The sequence below is a fragment of the Megalops cyprinoides genome, chromosome 5 (genome assembly GCF_013368585.1).
Source record: "Megalops cyprinoides isolate fMegCyp1 chromosome 5, fMegCyp1.pri, whole genome shotgun sequence".
Classification (NCBI taxonomy): domain Eukaryota; kingdom Metazoa; phylum Chordata; class Actinopteri; order Elopiformes; family Megalopidae; genus Megalops; species Megalops cyprinoides.
In genome coordinates this window covers 28617320-28640548 of record NC_050587.1, presented here as the reverse complement: position 1 = coordinate 28640548, position 23229 = coordinate 28617320, and positions in this window count along the sequence as shown.

The following is a 23229-nucleotide window of genomic DNA, read 5'->3' as shown; positions in this document are numbered from 1 at the left end:
GAGCAGGTGATTTGTCAAACTGGCAAAGTATTAATACTTGCTGTGAACATGGCTGGGGTGCTGCTGTTGTGTCATGACCACTTGAGACGACCAAAACCCACATTGCCCTTTTTCTCCATCCAACATATTGTCCATGGAAATTTGTACACCAGAATACTACCAAAATATCTGCCTGAATGTATTGCAAAGAGTGATAATTCAAACAGTCAAATATTATATCTGTGACATTATTTTAGTGTTCATGTAGGTAATACATTTTCCCTCAAAATAGATTGAAGTAATTTAACTTGTAAGTAAAGCAGAAACACACTCTGTGTTACAGTACTGATCTGGTCTGGTAGCCTCAGTGGTCTGAAGTAGTACCCCAACATACACAACCACCTTGCTCATGGTCCTTTTAATAGGATTTTAGAAAGGTGGTCTTAAGTTATGTTTATTTACAGTCAATGGGTTATTCCAGCAAAGAAAAATTAAACATAGTGGTACATGTTATTGGAAAAACTTGTTGTAATGTTAATGTGAATGTTTAAACTGGAAGTTCTAGGAATATTTCTTGTAGGGGTGGGGGTGGAGGTATGGGCTGGGGGTGGGTTTTGCTATAGGCTGGAGTAGGTACCATTTATTTTTGTGTTTGTATAGCTTTCTCCCCTCACTAAAAAAAGAAAAAAGACAGGTCTATACGAATAGACTTGTTACCTTGCTACCTCTTCATCCTTCAGAACAATATATGGATTAGTGGAAATGTAGGGGTGTCCTAATTGTAATTAAATGTATAAAGTCTGTAGAGTAACATTTTAACATGATGCTTTAACCTGCCCATCTCTCAACAAAGGTTTTAATGCTAGATTTCTATGAGGTTTGATACCGGTGATCGTTGTTTTCTTGTCAAAAGAAAGGATAGCTTTTCTGGTGTTGTGTATTCAGGTCCCTCCTCAAAATGTACTGTAATTTCCTTGCCTGGAGCAAACATCTTAAAGTAGGGTAGCTTTGCAGAAGTATGTTCCAAAGAGATAATGAATGTCAAGGATCTGACTAACAATAAATACTAAACTTTACTAGCAAAGTCCATAACCAAAGTTTTAAAAATGAGTAAATATACAGTGTAGCTGACTAAATTATTTTTTTTTCCTGTACATTAAAAAAAAAATCTATCCTAGACCAAGAATTCTGTAGTGGGAGGTTTGAATGTTGATGCATCACTGTATTTATGACCAATGAAAGTCTGTGTATTTGCAAGTAAAACTTCTGCTGATTGGTGGGCCGGTCATTCTGTAAACTTTCAGCCTCAGAAGTTTGCAGTGTTCCCTTGAATCCATTTATTTCCCTTGTTGTAATGTTACCTGTCCTCAACAGGATGTTTAATTTCAGTGCAGACCAAAAAAAAAAAAGAATTAAAAAAAGAAAATGGTGAAATTTTAAATGTAATGGTGTGGAGTTAGGCTTGTAGGTTTGGTTTTTTTCTTGATCCAGACTTGTGAAGCTTGCATTGAAAGGCAAACAGAGACACTGGACATCTAGCCTCTCGCTTTTGACAGAATACATTTTTTTTTTTTTTTTTGGGGGGGGGGGGGGGGGGGGGGGTAGATTTAACTCCCATTTTGACCACTGCCACAGAATCATTGTAAAAGCAAATGCGACTGTTTGCAATGCAACTGTTTGATTCAAAATTCTGCAAGTAATCATACAAACTACAAACCATGAACCCTATAGTTGTTAGATGTCTTAATATTACTGAATAACAGTGAAGTCAGGAAAAACCTTGTAAAAAATTTTGCTCTCCAAATGATACAGTTGCTCCAGCAGGCTGTTCACACAAGATCCAGTGTGTCGGGTCCCGAGCAGAATTCTGCAGAGGGTACCATCAATGCAAGTCTTATAAGCATTCCTTTATGCTTGTTTAGTCCCCCAATTTCGTTCTGTGAAATGTATGTCCACATTGCGATGCAGCAACGGTCATTCTGAGCTATTGAGTGCGGTTTAAGGCAACTTCATCCTGGTGTTCTTTGATCTTTCTACATCACACCCCATTTTCTCACTTGCTTTCCTGAAAGAGGCTCCCTCCGGTCTCTCTTTTGAAATAAGAGACCATATCTGTTTGATTCATATGTACATGCGAATATATAATATATTTAAAATATAATTGTACAATTTAAAAAGAACCATTGATTTAGTCTGCTACCAAACCACCAGACCCTTCCCAGTTTAGCTTCCTGTCCCAGTTTTATTTGTGTCAGGGGCCATATGTGGCCTTTTGGAGGAGGTTAATGAAAAACTCTTGCAGTACTGTGCAGACCGAGTTTATGGGCCTCCACTTGATTTGCGGCATGTGGTACTTTGTTAATTTCCCAGCAGCTTTATGATCACGCTTCCCGTCCCCTTGTTTTTTATTTGTACTTTTATTTTCTTTTTTTTGATGAATCAAGCATGTATTTCCTGTTAAATGTGTTTTTTGTTTCTTTTTTGCTTCATTTTCCTGATAAAGCAAGTAGTACACCGTTTGTGTCCAGTTGCTTGGCAACACATTTTTTTTTTGTTGTTCTCCCCCCCCCCCCCCCCCCATCTATCTGAAAACTTCAGGAGGCCAGGATGCATTGCCTTAGAACAGTTGTGTACTACTCAGCACTTATTTAGTACAGCATAATGTCTGTGAAGCTAAGGTATTTTGTATAGCAAGATCTGTCAGTCTCTCACAAAGATGTTGGCACTGACTTAGAATGACTAAAAGGACCGCAAAAAAAAAAAAACTCCAAACTGTGACAGTAATACTACTATACAAACTTCAGGGATGGTTCTGTGTCTTTGAATGCAGGACTTTCAACTACATTTGTATGACATTTTATTGTATCAATTTCTGTATTTTGTCAAAGAAAAAGCAAAACACTAGTTTCATATTTAAGACTTTAAGAGGTGGGTTCCTTTTTTCAGTGAACGCAAAGAGCCTTCACCAAAGGCAGGGCAGCTCTAAATAAGATAGATACACTTTTAGTTAAGTTCCAGAGCGTGTTAAAGAAAATAATAGTTTACGTAAAAATTTTGAAAAGAATAGCTCATACCCAAATCCACAAACTTTTTTAAACCAAAGCACATTTGAATGAATGACACCTTGTGTGGCTCAAAATAGACGCGTATGTATTTATCTCATTGTTTACAAAAACTTTTACAGTTTCAGACCTCAAGCTAGGTGAGACCAGTCTGAGATGCTTTTGCTTTTCCAAAGGTTGCCGATACAAAAGCACCAATGTTGAAATGAGGTTTAACTGGCCTTGTCTACTGGCTACACTCAGGCTTCAGTGAGTCAAGAGTCTGGGTTTTTTGTTTTTGGGGGGGGTGGGCAGGGTGTTGCCAATATTTCTACAAGGAAATAGTCCCTAAGGAACTTTTTCATCGAACATAACTTGAGCTGAATACTACTTGGGTGTTAAGAAAAAAAATGTAAAATGTTTACATAAATGAGAGAAATAAAGTGGTACCTCAGAATAATCCATTTAGGATTCTTTTTTACCTTTAAGAATATCAGATGTAATTGTGGTATTGCATGTGAACATTTTTATCAGGTGGGGTCTTACTGTGACTGTCCCTTTTATTGATTTTTTTTTTTTCTTTTTTCTCTGGTTTTCTGACTGTCTGTAGAGGTGGAAAGCAAATCAATTCTGACTGGCCTCACTCCAAACAAAGTTGGTGCAAACACTTATTGACAGTGTTCTTTTTTATCAAATGTCTATTATTGTCAGTGATGAATGTATTTATTTCTCTGATCCTGTTTTCACTTTTGCTAAGAATTCCCTCAGTGTGTGAGTCAAGGTGTTCACAGGGTCCTTATGTTATTCTTAAATGTTTTTTTTTTTTAACAAAATTTCAAGCTGAGAGAAAAATGACACAACAGCCATAAACCATAACCTGTGAAGTTCTTTGTACAGTTCTAATGTACACTTATCTCAGCTATAATGTACAAGCAATCTATGTTGGTGATCTCTGTGCACTGGATAAAGTAGTGTGTGCCCCTCATATGGACACAAAGACTGTTTCATTTGTAAGTTACACACAGTATCCCTGTCTGTGTGGTTCCATCTGTTGATATGGGACTTAAGGACTCGTGATAGTCTCCACTTGTAGAATATGGTATGTGTATTCTACGTTGAAAGCATGGGTGTTGCCAAGCTACTGTTTTAAGGCTTCTTTAAAACAAACTGTTTTCAAGAAGACAAATGGTTCATCTTTGCAAACTGTTTCTTCTGAAAGCCAAAGCTTTTTTTTTTTTTCCTTCTTACATTCTCTATCCTCACTTTCTCTGCTTTGTTCATTTCATCCTAGGTATAGCAATGAATTGTACAGGTGTGGATTTGAATAGCTTTATGAAATGCACTTTTTTTATGTTGAGTCTTTAACTAGTCCCTGACTGGCACATATCGGTTCTTGTTATGAGTTTTCTCCAATACCTCACCGTTAAGAGGGTCATTGATTTGTCGTATCATTATCAGCGTTGCTAAGCTTTAAGTGACTCGGACAACTTCAGGGATTTAAGTTTTAGCTTCCCTGTGTATGTGCAGAATTCACATCATTGGCTTCGACTCTTCTTATGCCACATCAGAGGAGTCTGGGTAGCATCTTGTACCCATTTCTGATGTTTACGATTTAAATTTGATTAAAGTAGATTTATTTCTCTGTCTGAATGGTTGGCACCCAGCTTTTTCCTGTCCCAGAAACCCCCAATGGCGAGCTTGTTTCATCGAGTTTCGTTGCCAAATGAAACCAAAGCCAGCTTTAATACCCTGTCTGTCTAGCACATTGTGTGTCCTGCGCTTGGTCACTATCAAGTCAATGGTGTGCCCGATGCTCCCAGACACATTTTTAAAGCTTTAGTGCATAAATATTTACTTAATATGCTCCAGTGATTTCTCAGCCAAGTGATCCTCCAAGAGTTCTTGCCGTCCCATGTTGTCCATATCTACAGTACAATATGCTTCCACACCTGATACCTCAGCATTGATTTGACATGAGGGTGTCAAGTCAAACCCATCAGTGTTCGTCATTTACATCTCAGTAGTATAGTGTCATTATTTCCATTTACTTGTCCAGTTGTTGCGACTCTCCGACAATACCTTAATCTTTTATTTTTTTATTTTTTTCCTCTACATTTCCTCAGAGCATAGAATGTATTGCTCACCAACAAAGCGAGGATGCTGTCCCTGATGTCATTTTCCTTTTCTCCTGAAGGGGCAATTGAAACATACTCGCACACGAGAGAAGAAACCATGGCTGCTAATCTTTTACATGTACTTGAAAACGTGTGAAAAGAAAACAATTTAACAAAGATGGTAGTTTTTTTGAGCTCAACAGCGGGATTGGGTTGTCCGTTACCGCAGGACACAAGATGCAGGAGTTCAAAAGCCCTGAGGTTGCAAGGGCGTTTTGAGCATGAATGTTTTGTGGAGCAGTATGCACACACACTTCCTAGCCTTGAATATGCTTTGGTCGTGGCAACACCCTAGCTGAATGTTTCAACTCCTCAGAGAGCTTGTATTCAGGTCAGAGCTACATGAAGCATGCAGCTCAAAACTCAATGTGTCAAAATTTAATACAGTGTAAAGAGGTGAGCTGATCACAGCATTCACAATCTTGCAGTCTTAATGTACAGCAATGAGAAAAAAAACTGTTATTTTATGATCTTTTCAATTAAAAAGCTTGATTGAAAAAAATCCTGTGTGTTTATTTTGTATGAGTGCATAGTCTGTATAATGAGTGCATAATTGTAAGTGCCATTTGATCATTTTCACAGGTACAGTTCTGTTGTAATGATGTCCTCTTGGGTCTTTAGAGCATCTTCTTAACATTAGCTTCATTTTAGTCGGGAGGAAATGCCATTGTGACCCAATGAGATATGAGCCAGTAAGGGAGAGAGGCCGTGGTTTGCAGTTCCCTCCCTAAGAGCTTATGCTCATGTATTTGCCATCTGTTGTACTTCACCAGGGATGGGTCCCCCCTAAAGCAACGCTTATTAGTTTGAATAAGTTAAGTTTCCACAAACCTATATTCACTTCCCAATAGTGCTTGAGGAGTGATATTATCCAGGTTCACCCGCTGAAGAGTTGAAGACCGCAAGAACATAGTGGGCCTGTCACAAACTTGTGGGATGCAGTGGGGGTGGGGGGCACCAGTGATTGATGAGAGGGTGTGGGCCCTTCCTCCCCCTCCCAGCTGGTAGCCTGAGTCTGGGTCAGGCATGGCACCAGGCTCCGTCTGCTGTCTGTGGGAGCCCTGGGTGAAAACGGTCGGAAGGAGCACTCTAACCTGTCACCAGCCAACAACTTTCATCTCTGGCCCAGTGCACCCTGGCTCTGAGAAGCTCTGGTGCCAACAGAGTCAGAGTCTCCTCTCTCCCTAGCTGCTTGGAGGCCAAATGGTGTCCTGCCGCAGGCAAACGAGGGTCGGCGTTTTTATGGCTTATAACATGGGCCCCTTTAGCTTTGCCCCAACTGGTGTCACATGCCCAGTGACCCTGAATGGGGTCGGCTTTCAGAACAATGAGCTGGGTGTTGATACTACCCCCCCCCCCCCTCCCCTTCTGCTAACCCTGTACACACCCAGTAAAGGGGGGGGGGGGGGGGGGCTCGCATCAGTTTGGGCAAAGGGCTAGATGAGCTGTGTGGTTGGTCAGACGGCATCCTAGGTTTTTTTTTTTTGTGTTGGACTGATAGCACTTCATGCTTTAAATTGATAATCATTCAATTCTGACACAATCAATGCCATGCTCGCCTTTAAAGCTTGTATGTACAAGCTATGCTGAATGTTCTAAAGTCATCTTTGAAGCGGCTCAAAGATTCCAGCGATGTAACATTAGGAGGGTGTGATGCATCACATCCTGCCATGGTTTGCCACGGATGGCTTCAAAGTATCCTGTAGGCTGGGGTTTATGCGTGAGGCGCGGGAGAAGAACCACTCAGTCTGTTTTTCATGCTCTTCACTTTTCTTATCAACTATTAGTATACACATGCACTGTACTGTGTCTGCAGGAAAATTAGCTTTTTTTTTAGCTAAAGCAAAAATAACATCCATACTGGGGAAAAAGCTCTGGTGGAAATGGTCACCTGCTGAGCATTCCCTCACAGCAAGGGGCCCTCTTGCTGCTGGTGGCAGAATACTGATGACCGTCCCTGACTCCCAAAGGGTGCTTTTCAGCACACGTTCCTTCACAAATGCACTGCAGCAAATCTTTTCGGAAAAAAGGGCCTGGGTGGGGTGAATCGGACACAAAGCACTCTGATTGCTGGGCAGGGAAGCAATGTGCATACTCTTGTTTCAGCTGCCTCCTGGAACTTTCTCAACCCACTGTCTTGAGTAAATTTGTATTAACTGGACCTGGGGTTTTTGTGTGTCTCCAGGGCCAGGCTCCAGGGACGTTTCTGTTGCAGATCTACACCTTTGGTGCCTGTTGCTTTCTCACCAGCAAACTATTCATTAAAATGCCTGTCAAGCAAGATGCGCTGAGAATTTTCCCTGGCTTAATGTGAAAGATTCACTATGTGTAGGATTGTGATTTCAATCCTTTAAAGCTGAAATGGTTCTTTTTCACCAAGATGTGGAAAAGAATCAAGAGAATGAAGTGAGTGAATACTTTCAGAAGTATCTCTCTCCTCCTGCAGCTCAGTGATGGACCAGCATGCACTCACCGTGGTTCAGAGGATCTGGGCCTGGGAGGTTAGTGTAGTGCACTTGGAGATTCCTCCACTCACCTTGCATTTGGATTGATTTTTTTTTTGCCACACCGTGGTCCACCAGCCCCAGGTTCCTCGCTGGGTGAGGGCACATCAAAGCGTTTAATGTTTTGATACAAGAAGTCAATGCATTAATAATACATTGCTATCGGCAGGCGAGTAGATTGTGTTCGGTTTCATTAAGGCTTGAGCTCAATCAGAATTCCTCTCCAAGCTTTGCTGCCTACTGGGGTGATTTTTCAAGGTCTCTGAATTCGACTCATTGGTTTTCATTGTACACCAGCAGCTGGGTTATAGATTATTCTTGAACCATGTTTGAACAGTTCCTTTCCCTTGAACACTGACTGGACGTAGACTGGTAAGTTACTGATACTGATCAGGAGTGGGTTTTAATATCACCAGTGTTTAAAGGGCAAGTGAAGTTATTTTTGTCCAATCCAATGAGGATTTTTATGTGTTCAGATATATTTAATTGGCAAATTAAAATCTCATGTGTTCCCATCACCAGAAAGGGAGGCTGATGGAGAGAATTACACTGAAAACAATTAATGTCTAGAACAAACGCATTGAAACACATTCAATCATTGGAAAAAGAGGAACTTATGAGGGCTGGATATGTCAGCAGAAGAAGGGGATGTTGCAATTTCAAAGTCACTGGGTTCATTCTCTTTCGAGAGATTGCAGGACATTGCTGGAGACTGCTTTTCAATTCAGAGCTTCAATAGCTCTCACATAAAGGGTTTGTTATGCCGTAAACAAGTCTGCAGCTGTTAGAATCAAGTAGGGACTTATTAAACATCTGGAATAAAAAGTAGGTAATCTGAGCTGTGAATGAGATCATCCAATGAAATGCTGTCCAGGATTTGAGATATCCATCGCTGGTTAACCTCACTGCTGTCCATGAACATTGCACTCCGGATAGAATCTACTGCACACATAAACTCACAGTAAAATTACTGTGGCATTTGAGCCTCAGCTGAAAATGCTGTTTGTTACCTGGACTCATCTGATGGTGTGAGGATCCCTCATCACTGGGTGATGAGGTATGGTGTTTGGTGATGTTCCTGCATCGTCCCCCTGTGGGGTGGAATCTTTTTCCTGAAGTGCACCTCTCCCAGCCCAAGCAAAGCCTGAGAGAGGCATTGGTATTCTAGGCAGAGAGGGTTTTGAGGGGCCCACGGAGAGTGCCAGCAGAGTGCCCGCTTCTCTGGGTATTCAGCCAACCCCCGTGAACACCAACAAGAAAAGAGGGAGAGAGGGAACGGAGAGGGGCGCGAAAGAAAAGGACGGGGCCTCCCGGGGAGGTCAAGAACAATACGGGACCAGGTGTCAGCTGGAGTCTGATCAGGAGCCGCCTTTCAAACAGCAGATTAATGCCAAACGCAAAAAAAAAAAAAATAAATAAATAAAAAATACCTGCATGTCTGAAATGAATCTTTCTGCCTCTCTTTTCCTCTCCCCCAGATCGAATTGAATGTGAATGCGGTCTGCGGCCACGCCGACGGTGAAAGGCAATGAAAGGACTCTGCAGGTGGTGGGCACTGCGAGGGAGTTTAGCATATGGGTCCTTTCAGATGGCACATTACAGCGGACCGCAGAGAGAGAGCGCTGCTTTCCATCAGAAGATTCCCCCCTTTATTTACATTGTGCCATGGTACACTGCAAACAGGCTTTAGGGGGGATAATGGGATCTTTTTTTGGTGGGGAGGTGGAGGGTGGGCTGGAGGAGACAGCCACAAAAGGGGTGGAAAAAAAATTCAAAGTGAAATTTTGTCACCTGCTTTTCCTGTTCTTTTCATTGCATGCTAATGTAAGGCAACAGTTGAGGCAATTCAGGATGTTACCATTATGAGAGAATTGTAATTATTAAGTAATAGTGATATAAATACTGATTTTTGGGTTGGTTTACCCAACATTTAGCCAAACTTTTGATTAATATTACAGTTTATGGCATGAATATGGCATATATCAATATAATAAATAATTTACAAAGAATTTTTACAGAAAGTTTCCTGCCCATACAGTTTATGGTAAAACTTCAAAGCCTGTATTTAAGTTGTTTAGTTATGTGTTACCAAGTTTTCATAAGTGACATTTAGAAATCTCTCAGCCAGAAAATATATTCAGTTCTGCTTAAATACAGAGGATATTACATAGTTTATGTCAAATGTTTTGATGGAAAATAAACAAATACACTGTAAGAAAAAAAAAGATCTAATTGGGCCTCAGCAAGAACACAACTGATAAATGACAGTACAGAGACTGTACCTAAAAAATGCCTTCCAAATCAAACAGAGCTGACTCCACTGAGCTCATACATGTTGCTTTGAGTAATGAGAGAATGTCTTCACCACCTTCATTTGCACAGCAGATGTTCTTATTCAAGGCAGGTTACATTCTATTGAACAAAAGTGCCCCACCTGGGATTTGGGCCAGCAGCCTTATAGTTACGACTATAGTTCACTGACCACAATGCAATGTGCTGCTGTGTTATGCCGCTGTTTGAGAGTGCCATTGCATCTTCCGCTATCAGAAGTCAAACAAAGCAATGCATTGTGAGACAGCTGTGTATTTGTATGCATGTTGGTTTTAATTTATTTTCCCCTCAAAAGTAATTTAATGTTTATCAGCAGGACTGTAACCCACATCTAATTACAGACTGCCGCTGTTGTTGTTGCCATGGTGAAAATTCCCTTTGTGCTGTGTGAGTTCATTTATCATGCAAATATTCTGCAAGAGACTAATTGTTTTTTTCCTAGTGAGACCATTATGGGTAATCTGATAACTGGATGCGTTCATTCAGGCAAAGCCATTATAATGTGACTAGTACGGAAGCTGTCACTTCGATATTGGAAAAGGAGTGTTGCTGGACCAGAAAGCAGAAAGGCTCTGGCATTTGTAGCCAGCAAGCAAAGGAAGGGTCTGGGTGTTGCCAAAGAAACCTCACACATCAGCCCTTCCCTATTAACGACATTTTGACAGGACATCAAATGATTGTGAGTATGAAAGGCTTATGTGTAATGGCGAAAAATGTCTATGTAGCCATTAGCTTGAGGTACCAAGGCTGTCAAAGTTCAAGCAGTTTTCTGTGTGAAACCAATGAAAATGTGTGGTTGAACACAGCATGTATGTATCTCAGCCATAAAAAGGATATCTGAAAGGCTTTTTTCTCCTTAAAATACTGATGCTCATGATTGTAATATCTTCAGTCTCTTGGATATTTATTCTAGTGCAGCCCTATTATACACATGTGGTATCCCTTCAATCCATACCAATCATTTGACAGGACTCTACCATCCATTTTCACACAAAAGATTTTTACCAGAAATGTTGCATTGTCTCCCTCATAGTGTAAAATAACATCAAGAGGTATTCTTGAGTGGCCAAAAGGGTCAGAAATCTTTGCTGCCCTGTTGAACGACCTTCAACCTCTTAACAGATATTGTAATGACCCTCTAATGTATAATTAAAGGAAGTGAGTTAGATTTATGGCACGGAAGACTAGGCTGACATTACTCACTGTCGGAATAAGCCAAGTAAGGGGCAAAAGAAATGACAGGATGCTGTATCAGCAATTCAAACGTAACAAGAAGGGGAAAGAGAAATGCTTTTGTGGAGAGCAGAGAGAGGATGCCAAAGGGTGGAAGAACAGAACCATGTAACCTAGCATAATGCTTTTGATGAGTTTTATGTTGCTCATCTCCAAGTGTTGTATGTATGTGAAACGTGATTGAAAACACTTTTTACTGTGTTCATTCCATTATTTTTCTTCCTTGATGGAATTGGTTTTAATTTGAGGTCACATGCAGACATATGGCAGTGGCTAACAGAAATATATAATGAAAAAACAAATATTATGAAAATGATATTTGTTTAAAAGTAAGAATTAATATAGAATCATATCATTGTAAAACAATGCCACTGATACTCTCAAAGCGATTAGACAGAAAATGGTGCCGAAATACACATCCTCAATGACAGCGTTTGACCTTGAAGGTAATGTTCGTATTCCTGCCTTCCTAATTCCTGGAAATGGTATCTGAATAGTAGATTATATTTCAAACCATATTTGATCACAATACTGATTTTGAAACCTGATACACTGACAGAAAGTATTAAATAAATTAAGTCAAAACTATGATGCCTATGTCTTTTGGATAATGTGACATGACCGAAGCCAAAATGTTAAAGAACTTGATGTGGTGTGATAAATGCAGTTATAATTATATTCAGCAGACAGTCAATGTCTCATACTCATTTTACACAGTACAATAGTGTGAGGTGGCTAGGTTACTGGTCATTGGTTTCTGTCCGGGCTAGGACAATATCTTACACATTTGAGAAATACACATCATTTGACACCATGTAGAAATGGATGTTTTTAGATGCAAAGGAGGCAGATGAACTCATGAGTTCACTTTACCAAACTCACTCTCGTTTTTCATCCTGGATATCATTTCGATCTTGACTGAATGTAAATGTGACGGGCGTCGGCTCAGCGGGCTTTGTGAGAGCGGGCGAACTTAGCCGACAGCATCAGCGCTGCACGCCTGAGCAGCTTCTGCAATGCGGCAGGCCTGGCAGTCTGCCCTCTCTCATGAGAGGCCCAAACCCCAACTGGGCTGGGGATGCGGCAGCGCCAGGCAGCGGCCCCATCAAACGGGGGTCAGGGCCGGGTGCGAGGACCCTGGTCTGTGGGCTGCCCTGCATCCTGACTCCTGGTTTCTGCCGTCTTCGCAAACGGCGCCAGGCGCAACCCGGACCTCGCCAGGCGAAGCTTGAAAACAAATAACGGCCATTCATTAATCATTAACAGACGCCACACGTCTTTTCTCTCCAATAATCTCCTTCAAAGAGAGGGATTGTGAAAAGGAAACGGGAGGGGGGGGGGGGTGGGGGGGGGAGTGACTGGACTCCAGATTTTAATTAGTGCCCACTGTGTTTTGTCATAGCTACTGGAGAATTGCTCATTATGGAACTTAACTGAAGAAACCAAAGATCGACGGTTGAATGTAGACGTGGGTGGGGGTGGTGGGGGTTGAATGCGCTGCCAGTGGAATGGGGTGTGGGAGATGGGGGGCCAGAGAGGGGGGTGGGTGGCACACAGTCAGGAGCAGTTGGACAATGTTATAACGTTCCCTGGCTTGGTGCCCACGTCCTCTGTGGTGGTTATTCTACGATTTCAAGGATAACACATAAACACCGGCCCTAAAATGCATTCATTCAAGATGTTCAACAGTTCCTGTTCCAGGAAAGTACAGCCCAACTCACAAGTAAACTGTCTCGTAATGCTGAATTGATGTTATAGCAACAGTTTTGCAACTGTTATACATTTGTGAAAGGTATATTTATGTCTATTCAGGAAAAATTCTGGACTACACATACTTAAGGTGCAAGTTATAGGAGTAAGCTAGAGAATAAAGTGATATTTCATTGCAATATGAAAGTTTTCTGGACACCTCTATTGCCTTACATGTTTTGTGTTTTAGTCAAAAACACACAGCTTATTAGCATATTTTACTATGTCACTTAGTTACATACAGTTTGCTACACTAGAACAGTCATGTCATTAGGGAATAGAACACTGGGATGACAGTTAGTTTATGGTTAATGTTGCAATAGGGAAGTTGTGGTATTGCTTTCTGTTACGTTGTAAAACCTGTGTGATGAAAGCACAAAATAAAACAAAACAATCAACTGTCTTCTTCAAACAATAAAAAAGCTGAATTTGTGAAATGTGTGAAATCTCATAGCTTCTGCTCAGAATGTATAGGAAAGTTCCATGCAGACAGGCTGCCAACAAGTCGCTAAAAGAAGTTTTTTTATAGTGACAGTGAATTGGTCTCTGCTGTATTCCACAATTTGTATGTACTTCTGCTCATCTGTGAGGCACTTGCTGATGTCCATCACAGTAGTCTACACAAAAGAGGGAGGACCTGGCACCATACCTTGGGAGTCCACCTGAGGCGTCACTGACTCCACCTCATTGACGAGCACAGCACTGATGAGCACTGTGTGGTCATTTTGCCTGCAGTTGATGACTGTGCAGCCACCTTCTCACAGATAAATTGCTGAGCGGGTTAGAAGACGAACATGAAAAAGGGGCGTGCTTGTTAAGTTTTGTGGCCTGTGATCACCCGGGTAGCCTCGTCACTGATGGGTTGCATTTGCCCATAAAGGTTTGCCAGCTTAGAAACTGCTGGCTGTGAACACTTGGCAGTGATAATTGCTGGCAGTGATAATGTGTTGATAGCTGTTCAGAATGTGGTCTTGTCAGAGCATCTACCATTACACAAGTGCTCCAGATGCTAGCTTTTATGTTGCAGAAAGCTGTGGGTAAATTGAACCATGCACAATTTTTTCAATGTTGTAACAAAAAAAGTGGGCTAGCCAGCCTAATGATTCAGGGGAAGGGTTGTGTGCATGTGTGTTCATGTGTGTATTTCTCATTTCGGCACGTGTTATTTGCAGCAACAAGCAATATTCCTTTGGAATCTCCCTCCAAACTCCTTGCTCACCCCTTTCTGAAATATACGTTTTGGTGGCATGATTAAGGAACTGTTAATTTTTTTCAGCATGCACACTGACTACATTTGGGACCATTTTCTGAATGCAGGCTTATTCCAACCTTCAACAAAAGGCATGGAGGCCTTTGTCTCTTGATATATTACTTACTGCTCTTTTCCTATCTTGATTTTCACAGGTTTTGACAATGAACAAGCTCACCTCATCACCTGTGCCCCATCACTTCTCTGGCTCACCTTGTGATGTACCGTAATTGAAAGTCAAGTCACTTCAGTATATCACGGTCAGTCATGATCAACTAATCAAAGTTTTGCCAAAAACGTTAAATCAATGTTCAAAATTTGAGTACTTTATTTTTGCTAAAATTTAGCTGCATAAATACAGCTACAAGATCATTTTTGTTTCTATTTCTTATTTCTTAAAACTACCAGTTACATATGTAACAGCCTGTACCATGATGTGACTATTTCATACTCGGCGATCAGTCATAACCCTGCAGTGTTCAATAAATAAATATCTCAGTGTCCAGAGATATTATCTTGCTGTGTTTTCCATCAGAACTGTGTTTTCACAAGTGTATTTGTGTGTGTACATTTTGTACTTCGTTCCAGGAATTTTTAGTTTCAGATGAAGATGGTTTTGAAAGGGGGGTTTTTGCCAGCAGGGTCCTATTTCCCTGTGGCACTCAGTCTGGAATATTCCCTCTCCCAACACTGCCTGTCGGTTTGTGTTGTGGGCCAAAGAGCTACAATGGCAGAGCTGCAGGTGCTGATTTAATAACAGGGCTCCGGGCCCTTTGAATAGAAAAAAGAAGACAGTTTACGTAATTGCATTGTTGCCGAGGAACCTTGAATTCATCAAGTTCTAACAACAGCCAAAGCCCTCCGGAGCTCGTTTCTCCCAATATTCACCAACGTCTGTTAGAAAAAGAGAAAATAACACAGACGAAGGGACCTCTCAGAATGCATACAGAAGCTTATACAATTTACGTGTTGAGTAAAAATCAAGGCTAAATGCACGCTCTGTTTTTCTTTTCAGTGGTATTTGTGTGCTACACATCCTTACACAAAAGGTGAGAGGATCTTATAAAATGTTGCATTATACGTAAACTGCACTAAGTGGTGACCTTGCTAGAGTGTGTTCTTTGCCAGATTGTCAACAATCAATCCTCAGCCTTACGCATAGCTGTGAATTGAATGTGTATGTTGGCATAGTGATCTGGTTATGGTCTTTGAGCTTCAGCAGTCAGTTGCAGCCCAGATAGGTCAGCTTTCTACAGTTAAGCCACATTTCTTTCTGGCATTTGGCTGATGGGAGGGGTAAAGGTGTCATGTGAAAATGGTAACTGAAGTGACAGAAAAAAAGCAGTGTGTATATGCACCACAATTAACAAACCAAACAACAACTTGTATGGAGGAGCACAACATTTATGAATAGCACTGACCATGCAAATTAATGCCATGTTACTATGCTTTGGCTAACCAAACAAAAGCAACTGCATTAACGAACATTTTAACCAAAATGTGGGGAGGCCATCAGAGACATGGGCAAAAATTCATTCATGCCACAGAATTTATGAATCAGGAAGTCCTTGATTTTCCTATATGAACCATCAAATTCTTGTATGAACCTTTGTTCACTGGTATTGCTGAATTGCAGTTTACAGATTCCAAAAAGTTTGCAAATTTTTATCACTTGAAAGTATCTGTTATGTTTTCTTGCCTTGATCACTGCAAGGTGGATTTTGTCAGCCTTGTCTATGATTGATTAAGGAATATGTGCTTGTGGTAGTGCTACAGTATCTCCAGGGAAGTCTGGGTGGGCATTGGAGGACAGAAGATGAAAATAAACTGGTCATTGGGAAAAGAAATCTGTGTCTGATCAATAGTTTAAAAGGAAGAGAAAGAGTGATTATTGGAAAGCATCCCTGAAAGAAACTGGCTGGTGAATCCAGTCTCTGGCTTGCGGGCCAGAAACTGGGGTCAAAGCACACGCCTTGTTGTCTTTGGCCCAGGTCCTGGTAAAGCACGCCAAAGCACCGCGGCGGCCAGGGACAAGTGCCGGGCCATGCTGACTGCCTCTGATCGTAAAAGAAAGCAGCTGCAAAGGGTCAGATGCTTTGCAGCACTCCAGCCCTGCGATTCCCTAAGGGTCCCCGGGAATGTTACGCAGAGGAAAACCTTTCCGTTTTTTTATTGGATTAGAGCTGCTGAGAGGCATGGCTCAAGACAAAAAAAAAAAAAAAAGAAAAACTTGAGATGGTACAGTACAACACAAGCCAGATGCACTCTTCAGATTACCTGCACTGACATGCACGATTCAGTCTCTCCTTTGAACTTTCCAGCACCAGGTTCCTCTCTCCTGGGGCACACAGTTTGCAGACAAAGAGAGGACCTTGCCTTGCAGCCATTTTGACCTGAAACTAATCACCTCATCTCTCAGTATGGCTATTGTAGTGTTCCTGTTATTAGCATGCTTGCTCATGAAGGTGCTTACTCAAATTCCACTTCAAATATACGTTGATTTATTGCTAAGAGACACTTCCCCTTTGCTAAGTGAATTTGGTTGATTAATTGCAAAGCATTAATATCCCACAGTAAAGTCAGCCTCTGGTTTCATGGAAACAGCCTTATACATCAGGCACCAGGCTCGGAAATTCATAATTGCGTCCCTGCTTCATCTTTTATTGGTAATCTCATCATATTCATTTCCATTTTCAGAGGAGACATCTTTAAACCTTCACAACATAAAACTGCTTGCTCTTGTGCTGTGCATTCACTGTACATAAATGCTGGTTTGCCAAGGGATTCTATAGTTTAGAACTGATTTTAGGAGCATGATTCAGCCTTAAATAAAATAAAACATATGCTGAGATAAAATTGTCTTTCCTCAATTCCCAGCAGCTTTCAGTCATCCCTATATGAATACTTCACACATGATATAAGTCAAGAAATATTTGAATCTGTGCAACAAAATGAAAATATAAAGAAATAAATACTTATGTAAGTGTGTAATACTTCACACTTACTTAGTGCTCGATTACAAGAACAAGACATTCATGGCCCATAACCCAGGTAGCAAAAATGCTTCAATACAACATGATTTTCTACAGCTGAGTGTTCTGGCACTAAGCTCACAGAGCCCCACCTTTTCCTGGTCATATTCACCCTGCTTGCTGCATTGCACCACAGTGGTGTGAAGATTTCAGAGGGCATCAGAACAGCTAAAGAACAGCTGCCACATATCCGCTCAGCTGACATCCACATGCGCCGGTACCTGATTCAATTGTACAGGATGGAGCGATTAACTTAACAGCCAGCCTATGCTGCGGTATGCTCACATGGCGTCTTGCCATAAATTGCACCCCATTCTGTGCGGTCCTTATAGGACAACCAGTGCTATTCTCAGATACAGCTGTGAGGTCAGTAACAGCACAGATCATCTGCAATCTGCTCAAGGTTGCATGGATGAAGCATTAGATGATTCATATAAATGCATCTTCATCTGAGGGTTTGTTTGAGTCCAAATATGATATGGTGTTTGATAAAACGGGCACAAATGGCCTTGAAATACTGCAATGGAATGTTTTTGACAGTGAACCATCCATCTGCCTCAACTCAAAAAATTATTTCATTTTAAAGGCAGTGGGAAAAATATAAATATATTTTATGTGCGTGTTTTGGGTGCTGCGGTGATTCCTTTGTTGATGAAGGAAAGCTGCTGTGGCTGTGTTTCTGTGAGTGTGTGTGTATGTGTGTGTGCAGCAGATCCAACTGCTCAAACAATCACCATTGCCATGGTTTCCGTGACGTGCTGCCCCTTGAGTTGAAGTGTGTGCTCAGTAATCCCCTCATGCCCTCCAGTCTGGTGTTTGGCGCTGGCAGCAGCGGGACATCTGTGGCAATGGCCCGACCATGTCTGACAACCGTGTCCAGCGATTCCCAGGTGGTCTCTTTGAGCCTGAGCCCCGTCCTCTCCGAGGATCTGGGGTGCCACAAACCCGCGGCAAAATCAGGAGCCGTCTGTGACACCGGCTCAGCAACGGGCCGAGGACTGGATTCAATCAAAGAAAAATCACGCCTTTGCTGGGCTGCTTGCAGAGGCAATGCTCAACTCCTGCCTGAGTGAAGAGATGAGTCTTATCACAACGTGATTCTTTCCTTTTTGCCAGACGATGAGGCTTGTAGCTACAAGACAAGAGTTTGACAATTTGGCAAGATTGTTGCAGACATGCTTACTGCAGTTTTTCCCATAAGAGGTCCAAACATAATGGGTGCCTCTACTCCTCGAATCTCAGTAGATGGTCCTACCTCTTCAGACTGTGCTTCAAAAGGAATGTAGATTGTTTTCTCTGAGAGAGAGAGAGAGAGAGAGAGAGAGAGAGAGAGAGAGACAGGGAGAGGGAGAAGAGGCTTATTCCTGAGAGAAATAAAAACACTGATAATGGGATAAAAATGTATCATAAGCTCCCCTCTAGCTCATATAAATGTAACTGATCCCAGGGACAGCACCTTAGCTGTACAGGAGGAAACAATGCAATATACACAAAAACCAGACTGCCATTCAACCCGCACAAGGGACATTTATTTTTATTTTTATTGTGGGCTCTCTCAGTTCTTTTTTCACATGATTTGCATTACTGGCACCTATGTAACTCCTAAAATCTAGTAGTATATTTTAGACCAGAAAAAAAAGTTCAAAAGACATTCAAATTCATTCCAGAACTTAGGAGCAATATCAGTCATGTGGTTTATTAAGAGATGATGTTAGAGTGTAATTTTATTATTATTAATGAGTCACATTAATAACTGTCTTGGTAAAATCTGCAATGGCTTTAATAAGGCCGGCTCATGCAACTTATCAGAAGCCATGCCCAGAACAAGATGACAGTTTTGATGAAACGGGGTCAGTATGTTCACAAGGCACACATCCTAACAGCGTGGGCCTACACGTGTTTTCTGCGTGTTTTGCGATTGTACAGGGACGGACGGCGAGATAGGTGTGCCGGGCCGCGTGCCTTGGGGCGTGGTGCGTAAGGCTTAAACTTAGCAGATTTCACCCACCAAGGGTCCCAGGCCCCTGAGCGAGGAGGGTCACCCCCAGCCCACCTCGAGCGGACGCGATTTAGCAGGGTCAGCAACCCCGCCTAATCAGCCTTAGCATAAGCAGCTCTTCAGTTTCCCCCCCAACTCCAGGGGCCCACCAGTGAATGAGAGCGTCAGCATCCTATTAAAACTCATTGGGTCAACGTGGCAGGGAGCTTTGCTGCTTAAGGCAGGGCCATCCCGGACTCCATGAACAGCGAAAATAAAAACCTTTGCGCCTTTGCAAACATGCTCCGAAATCCATGTCAACAAAGACATGGAGGCAGGTCGGTTGAAAACCCCACCTCAGCAGTCCAGCAGAAATCCTGACGATGATGGGCTGGGGTCTTAGCAAGGGCTGGAGAGATTTATGGATTAGTGCAGCAGATTCTGAAACGAAACCTTTTGTCCACAACTGCCTCTTAAAACGAATACTACCACAAACATTATTTACATTTTCACTGTGGATTCTGTAATTGCAAAAATTAAATGGTGAGCAACAGACATATGATTATAAATGAATGAGTTTTTCATACGGGTGGTGAGCTGTTCACCTTCAGAATTACACTGTGGATAATCCAATGCACACTGGACTCCCAATACTTCCACTGCAAAACAATGTTTTGGATATAACTTTCCAGAAACTGAGACAGAGGTATTGCAGATGCTATGAAGATGATGACCCATATAAATCAATCACAAGAATATTGCTTTGAAGCTTATAAAAAATAATTTGTTTCTGTTAACCATACAGGTGATACAGATTAGTACTGTGATGATTAAGATTTATTAGTTGTGAAATTAATTGAATTGCACAGGCTATATTTTATAGTTTACCTGGCAAGCACAAATAAACATGGAAAACAGGAATGGTGCTGAAAGCAAATGACATTCATGAGGTTCAGCATTTTGACCTGTACTCACCCCCATTTTCATTTAAGAAAATGAGGCATTTGAGTGTGTGTGTGTGTGTGTGTGTGTGTGTGTGCGTGCGTGCGTGCGTGTGTGTGTGTGTGTGTGTGTGTGTGTGTGTGTGTGTGTGTGTGTGTGTGCGCACGCACGCGTGCATGTGTTTGGAGGGTAAATAGAAATTTATAAATTGTGAATGCTTGGATGAATGCTTGGATAAACTCTAAACAGTTGTAGATAATTGTAGGGGTTGCGAGTATGTGCATAGTGGTTAATGAGGCCTCTCTACAATCAAATAAAAATGAAAAAAGCAACAGAGAGGAAACCCAAATGCCACAAAATACAGCACCCTTATGTACCGGGAACAGGCACCAGACTAGACCAATCTATTATATTGTGTATGTCCTGGTATCAAATATTTGATATATCAAAAATTTTTACCCATATACAGTATGTGTGTTTACTTTATGCTGGTTTTAATGTCACAGTGGGAACCAGAATCTGGCATTTCTTCTCTGAGACCCTAATAAACTCTGAAGGAAGAAACAAAGATGCTGACATGGCCTTGACCCCTTACATTTGAAGTGACATTATTTTGAAACTTCTGCTCTTAATACACCCAAAGCCGTATTATACACACACCACACTGTAGCAACCTGTCATTCTTTTTATTTGTCCCCAACATCAAAATGATATAGGTGCTCTAACATCAGGAAGTGTGGCAGTCTTGTGCTAGGCCATAATTGGAACCAGCATGGTGCATATGGCCCAATAATGCATTAGCTCTGCACTGAGAGACAGCCCATGGCTGTGAAAGGCATGGTGAGAGCAAGAGAAATCTTGTTCTCCCTACAGAATATTTAGAGGTTACAATGAAAAATTTCAATTCAGTTGGCACATGTCATACAATTCCATCTGCAGTATTCCTGAAGGGCTGTTTTGGCACAGATTCGAGATGGCTTTCCCAAAAAAGCATCATGGATTTTATTAGGTCTTACTAGGTAAATTTAGCATATTTATGTTTAACCCAATTGTAATGTCCACTGCAGCACACACTAAAAAATGAATAAAATATCTTGAAATATTTTCCTTTGTAACATATGTAATATATGTTTTTATTTGTAATATGTTTTTAATCCTAAACACTTCATTTTGAATCAAAATTCAGTTTGTGTGCTGGGTCTCAGGAGGATATTTTACAGTAATATTATTATATTAGCTATATATTTGTATTTATATTTCCCAAGAATATTAAGATATCAAGAAACATCTTTTTTCTCATCATGTAGTTAGCTGAAATGGAAGGGCTCTGAGAAACTTGTAAATGGGCTCTCACTCTGTTCTGTAATATCTGTATTTTTTTTTTTATTTTAATCTGCCTGTTTTTTGTTGTTTTGTTTTGACCTGAGCTTCTTTTGTTCAAAGGGCAGGTCATGCAAGTACATAACTCTCTGGAGTTCAGCTTCTTGTGCTCTAGGGGAAGTTGTGACTGCTTGCAAAACCACGTTTTTTCACAATAGTTTTTGGTTTCACTGAAATTCGTCTGAACCTGTTTCAAGTGGATGTAGTATTGAGAGACAGAGGGAGAGAGAGCAAGAGAGAGAAAGGGGAGTTGGTAAAATGAGGTAACCTATCAAAAACACAGGCACACTACCTTATGCCACTCATATCCCAAAGCAAGGATTGCTTGATAGATTAAGAAATTCATCTTCTGAAGGGATTTAAGAAATTCATCTTCTGAAGGGATTCTTAAGGGACAAAAAACTTCCTTTTGCTTTGTCTCCCTATCCTTTATTTATAAACACGTGGCTTTTCTATGTATGTAGCCCATATCTCCATAACACTACTTTCATGTATAAAGATTTATCAGCTGAATCCCTTTAAGTTAGATTAGCTTTGCAGCAGCTAGATCATTTATTTTCTGTATTTGAAAAATAGGAAAGAAACCCCTGCTCGGGTACTTTTCATCCCTGCCCACTAGACAACTGAGGGCTAATACAGTGCAGGAGGGAAGGTAATAACAGTGTTTGAAAGTGTTCACCTCCTTAGACAGCTGGATTACAGAACGAATGTAGATGGAGCGCAATGAGATAGGAATCGCACAGTCAAGCACCATTCCCATTACGCAAACACACCTTTATGAAACATACTTGTGCTGATTTGCCAAGTGCACAGACACCTGTACGGAACTGCTGCCCAATGAGAGTTTATCACAAGAGATGCTCAATCACAGCAGAGAAAATCTCAAGTGTTTTATGGGTGCCAGTCTGCCTTGCCTGCTCTTGTCTCACTCAACACAATATGGCTGCATTTTTTATCTGGTCTTAATGCTGTCACATTTGTGAAACTCTTAAATTATTTAACAATGTATTTCAGCCAGCTGCACTGCCATTACAAGCATACAAATTCTGCTTCTTAAACAATACGGTTCATCTGCCCATCACCCAACCTGCTGATGGAGTCTTTAAGAGGCCGCATTGATGGTTCCCTTAAACTTGAATTGTTAATTACTTCATTTAGATGTATATTTTAAATGACCATTAAATCACATTCACTGTTAGGAGAAATATTCATGCCAAAGTACAGCTACATCTATTTTTATGCAAAACTGAAAACGGCCGCATAAATTTTCAAAAGCAACAGAGAGCAGGAATGAAAGATACTGAGTGTTGAACTACTACAGAATGGAGATCAATTTATTATGCATACCATTGCTGCTGATACCTCTGAAACGAAAAGATACCTCTGAAAAGAATCTTTTTGTTCCTGCTTCGGTGTATTGATGTCAAAATGCTTTCCCCTTTTCTTTCAAAAGGGACCAAATGGACCTGCTTTGTCACAATTTGCTGACTTCTAAAAAATGTCAGCTTGCAGCTGTGTTTATTGAATCAATCCCCGCCTTGGTTGTCAGTCTGAGTTTAGGACCTGTTCTTTTATGGCTCTCTCCTGCTCCGCAGCGAGGACGTGGCCGTGCCCACCACGGGCCTTGTTCCTTTCAT